The following is a 5,974-nucleotide window of genomic DNA, read 5'->3' as shown; positions in this document are numbered from 1 at the left end:
GAAGTGACGCGCCGGGGGCTCGCGGGGCGGGGCGGGCTCCCGAAGGGGCCCTCGCGTCGGCCTCCGGGTCTCTAGGGCCCGGCGTCCTCGCGTGGCGCGGGGGGTGGGGGGATCCCGGGTCTCCCCGCGGGAAATCTGTAAAGTCACGGGCGGCCCCGGCCCCGGGAGACCCTGTAAAGTCACGGGCGTGCCGAGGACCTGCGGGGGAGCCACCCGCGACACGCCCCGGCCCCTCGGGTGTGCACGGCGGGCCGGGGACCAGCTCCCCTCGCCTCCGTGTCTTCCTGTTGAGGGGTTCGCCTCGCGGACGGTGACGACGGAAGACTTACGTTTCTTTAAATTCTATCCCGTGGCTTTTGCGACACTGCCATGGTTACCCTAATCTAGTCAGAACCGAGGAGAGACACAGGAAAACTGGGGCTTGTAGTGAGTCCCAAATACAGAATATGCCCTGGATGGAATTCACAGCTTTGTGAGCCAGCACATTTCGATGTGTGTTTTTTTTTTTTGTAACAGTGAAAATTTACGTTCAAGCCTGTAAGCCTTAACTCAAAACAATGCATGAGGCGCTGTTTGTATATGAAAATTGCAGAAGCTAAGCGCTATTAAGAGAGTTACCTTCAGAAAATAGAAGACTGAAAGGTGGTTTTTTTTTAGTATGTGTTTATTGTGTGCTGAGGGGGGCACTTGTGTACCACAACTGGGGTGTGGAGGCCAGAGGACAGCTTGCAAAGATTTCTTCTCTCCCTTCATGCTGTGACTCTTGAGGGTCGAACTCAGGGCTGTCAGCCTTGGTCACAATTATTATCTGAGCTGCCCCTCTGGCCCAAAAGGGTTATTTTAAATATACACAAAATCTGAAGAGTCAAGCCAGTGCCAGAGACTTGCTGACCCAGCTACTTGAGAGACCGGTATGAGGATTGCCAGTTCAAGGTCAATCTGTGCAGCTTAGTGAGGCTCAGAGGAAAGGGCTGGGGATCTGGCTCGAGGGCAGGTCACTTCTTTTCCTGTGTGGTATCCTAGTTTCAACCCCCAGTGCTGACAACAAAGTCTAGCTGTCATAAAATCCACAAGTTGCATGGCCCAGATTCTGTAAAAGAAGTTTGTACATGTCCTAATGGCATATTATTTGTCAGGATGTTTATATGAAAATTACAAAACAGAACCAAATACAACAAGCAGTGGCAAAACAAAACAAAAAAACTATTAGAAAGAACCACGTTTATTTATGCAGTAAATTTGCTTTAAAGGCTGCATAGGTCTTTCCTCAGAAAACAGAAGAAAGGGAATAAAGACGTAACTAAGAGGACAGAGTTCAAAGAATACCCTTTTAGAGGGTGTAGTCAGAGGGTGAGGAACTCCACAAGCTTGTCTAGCAATTGGCCAGCAATTCTTTTCTAAATAGGATTAATAAAAATGGTTTCATGTCCTTTGTGTATTGGGTCGGAATTCAGAGCAGGTAATAGCCCATACATCCTTGGACTATATGGGATGGCATAAGTCTCACAATACATATGGATGTTCTAGGCATTGCAGTGACTCCACAGAAGCCTGCTTGAATCGACAGGATTCTCTGAAAAAAAAAGAGATGACGATGTAGGGTTTTATGTACGGTATTCATTGGATCAGTCTGTTGTTAATAACACTCGATGGCCATTTCAGCCAGATTTGAGGATGTAAACAGTAAACAGCACACGCACAGTAAGTCTACAGCCCAAACTAAACAAAACCTGCAAACAAAATGTCTGTGTTCCTGGAGCCGCCAGTCTGGAAGGAGGGGTACATGTAGCATTCATCCCATCCGCGTCTTTGCTTTTCTGGTCAGTACCCATTGCCACCACCGCACCGTCATTGTCAAGGTCAGCTCTCATCCCGGGACTGGGGGGAGAGGGGGCGTGGTGTCTGCTCCTGAACAGTACACAGAACCAGCTAGTTAAGTGATATAAACTTGTTTCCGCTGCTCACAAATATATGTGGCAGTTGATGGTTTTCATCAAGGAGTAGTACGAAGCTCTGACTGCTGCAGTGGTCTGTTATGTGGTCTAATTTTCGTTTACTGTAAGTAACAAGGAAAGCAGTATTAAAGCAGAAATGTGTTCTGGTTGAGATCCAAAGACTCAGCAGCTTCAGGAAAGTTACAGAACTCTATCCTTTATCTTTTCCATTGTACAACAGGATGCTAAACCCTCAAAAATACATAATAGCTATCTGTTAGGACAGTGGCATAATACATACTCTAATCAGGAAAGCAGAAAAAGACTGAGACATAGGTCTGTCATTCACTTGACATTGTGGTGATTTGCATATTTCTAAGATTTGGGAGATTGTAGAATAAAGAAATGAATAAGAATTTTTAAAATAGTTATATCTAATTAAGAAAACCAAAAATAGTGCCAGAGATGCGCTAACTTACATATTTGGTATAGGGTTTTTTCCTGACACCTTTAAAGATAGGACTTTTCCCCACTTCTAAAGAAGCGTTGCAGGCACTGCGGGACTTATGGAGACCACACTGGGTTGTGGTACTGAGCCATACAAATGCTCTACATTCCAAAAGTTGCTGTTGTTTTCAAACACTGTGAGTCAAAACTCTGAAATTTTTCCATTTGGGTAAACCCAGAGAAAGTGAACCATAAGGGAACAGCAGAGAATAACATGTCAAATCAAGATTTTCTGTTTTGACACTTTGGGAAAGCACACAAGAACTAATGTTAAGTGATGCACACGGTAACAAATGCTACTTGCTCTGCTCATCCAACAGCAGCGTGCTGGGCCACATCCCGACAGCAGCGTGCCGGGCCACATCTGTTGTAGTGGCCTTGGGACTGGTTCTTCGTGGGGCCCAGACTGACAAAATGACCTGTGTGGAACATTGTCATCATCCCAGTGAAAGGATAAGATGAAGCTTGTGCTTATGGTTAAAGGTTCTTTCCTGAATTCATACTTCCTTTCTGTTGTCCTCGAAAGGCTATTCTTGAAGGTCATTAGTGAATAAAGTATGATATACACACAGGCAAAGTTGGGTGTCAAATGCAGCCTACTTTAATATATTTTACTGAATTTCATTCAAGGTGCTGAGAAAAAAATGTGTTCATAGCGCAGTTCTAAAGGGGCAATGAGGAAAAACTTACTACTGGTGGAATGTGACTTCCTAGGAGACATACACAAACATTTCTTCACGCTAGTTAGGGCATCAATAACAAGTCAAAGATAGAATTCTACCCAAGTCCAGCTTAATGAGTCAAAGAGCTTATTGGAATCACAGAACATGGGTAACTAAAAAGCCCCCCCCCCCGGCATTCACCTTAATTGCCTTTGTTTTTGTTTTTGTTTTTTAATTTTTCCAGACAGGTTTTTCTGTGGAACCCTGGAACTCACTTTGTAGACCAGCCTGGCCTTGAATTTACAGAGATCTGCCTGCCTTTGCCTCCTGAGTGCTGTGATTAAAGGTGTGCACCACCATCACCCAGCAAAAACATACTTTTCTACTTCATTTGAAAACTTGTGCATTCATTTATGTTCAAGTTTGGTGTGTGTATGGAGGTCAGAGGGAAGCTAGGAGTTGGTTCCCTTTGAACTTCCTACAATATTGGTTCTGGGGACTGAACTCAGGCTGTCTTGGTGTCAAGCACATTTATCTGCTGAACTATCTCCCTGGCACATGAAAAAAGCCTAATGTCATTTTATATTTTATTTGGTTATTTATTTATTATTCATTTTTTGGTTTTTCAAGACGGGGTTTCTCTGCAGCTTTGGAGCCCGTCCTGGACCGCCCTTGATAGACCAGGCTGCCTCTGCCTCCCACGTGCTGGCATGAAAGGCATGCGCCACCACTGCCTGCTTTTTTCTTTTTCTAATGTCATTTTTAAAGTCCCTGTGAACATTGGAAAAATTAAATTCAGAAAACAGTGAAGTACCAGAAGAGTGTTAAGAATTGTATCTTTGGCTGGAGAGATGGCTCAGCAGTTAAGAGCACTGGCTGCTCTTCCAGAGGTCCTGAGTTAAATTCCCAGCAACCACATGGTGACTCACAGCCATCTATAATGGGACCTGGTGCCCTCTTCTGGCCTGCAGGCATGCATGCAGACAGATCACTCATGAAGAAATTAATTAATTAAAAAGAATTGTATACTTTTGGAAAGATTGTAGCTCCTGAAATTCTGAAGTTGAGATCCTGGTTAGAAAGGATCTCACATCCTTTACACATCAGTTAGCCAGGGACCCAGCATATTCAGCCTGAATCCGAGAGGCGCAGAGCCAGATTGCTGACAAGAATACTAAATACATGGCAGTAGATTCAGTGGACGTATTTCCTAATGTTATAAATCTCAAATTTCCCATTTGATTAGGCATTTCAGTAATGAAAGACGGCGAGCCAATGCCTGAGAATTGAGCACTGAAGCACAGCCTCTTTTCCGTTAAATGGGTTCTTAGCTACTGAACGAGTAAGCTCACAGGAACAATACTGTGATGTTCTATTTTAATAGCAATAGGGTGCGATGTCAGAGAGTTATTTTATCCCTGAATTTTCCCCAAAAAGATGCTAGGCTATGAAGCAGAACACTCTAATTTAATTTCATGTTATTCAAGGATAATTATGCATAAATCAAAATGGAACTAGAAATAAAGACTCAAAATAACCACGTTTTGAACATTTTTATTAATGCTATGGTGTAATGAAACTTAGCACTTTACATCAATGAGTAGGTATTTTAAAAGTGGCATTAAAACTTAAAACAAGACTGTTTTCTCCAAATAAAAAGCTAGATCTTGTGTACAGTTAAAAGTAACTAGCATTGGGGCATCTCAAAGTATATTTAGAGGGGAAATTACGTAGTAACATGTTTTAAAAATTCCTGCTAAAGGCCGGGCGTTGGTAGCCCACGCCTTTAATCCCAGCACTCGGGAGGCAGAGGCAGGCAGATGTCTGTGAGTTCGAGGCCGGGCTGGACGGACAGCCTCCAAAACAATACAGAGAAACCCTGTCTCGTAAAACCAAAAAAAAAAAAAAAAAAATCCTGCTAAAAGCCTTAAAAAGCCTTAACCCAGTATATGTTGATATAGACCAGATAACAACTTTTAGGGGTCAATCCTCCCCTTCTGCTGTGGCTTCCAGGGACCAAATGGGTCATCAGTTTGCTCGGCGTTGTATCAAAAGCCGGAAGTACTCTGATGCCCAGCCATCTTACTAGCTAGCTCAACACATTATGTTTGCCAGCACATTTCATTACCCTGTAAAGCACAATAAAAAGCATTTCTTTATCCAGAAAAGGCTTATGCAGTAAGTTGGTGTATGTGCAACAGAACTCCGTAAGGAACTTTGGAGCCAAGTCCGCCAGAACCTGACAACTCGCATGTGTTAGTGAAGTACCATGGGTGGGGCACACGGCCCAGCGGCCCAGCGCTGGGCGGGGGCTGTGGCTGAGCTTGGGTGGCAGCAGTTTGGACACCCTAGCAGCAAAGCAGCTACAAGTTGAGCAGTTTAAGAAGTTTTTCTCACTCCCAGAGACTCTCAGAGGTCTTCTGGGGGCCAGGACTTTGTCTTCAGAGCTACTGTCTGGAACATTAGTTGTTCCCGTGATGAAAGAAGAGCAGAGGTTTCTTTTGTTTCCTACACAAAACCCTTTTCTAGGTGCAGTAGCTATTAGGATGTCTCACATGTGCTATAGCTTCCCCTCAGTTTATAAACGAAGTATGATCGCCTGCCCATGTGCAGATAGACATAGCCTCGTGACATGCCTGAGCAATAAAACGTGGGTAAGAGGTATATAGACCTGTTGGATGGTAGGGTTAGGAGTATATTTTTTGTTATTTTGTCTCTGATTTTGGTTTTTGAGACAAGATCTCAATCTGTATCCAAGTTGCCCTGGAACTTAATGTATAGCCTAAGCTGGCCTCGAACATGGGGATCCCCTCCTTAAGTGCTGAGATTACTGGTGTGAGCCGTCACACCCAGCCCAGTGTTTGCTTGCCA

This window comes from Mesocricetus auratus, unplaced genomic scaffold (assembly GCF_017639785.1).
Source record: "Mesocricetus auratus isolate SY011 unplaced genomic scaffold, BCM_Maur_2.0 Super-Scaffold_100040, whole genome shotgun sequence".
Taxonomy (NCBI): Eukaryota; Metazoa; Chordata; class Mammalia; order Rodentia; family Cricetidae; genus Mesocricetus; species Mesocricetus auratus.
The sequence above is the reverse complement of the archived record's forward strand: the minus strand, read 5'-3'. Positions refer to the sequence as shown.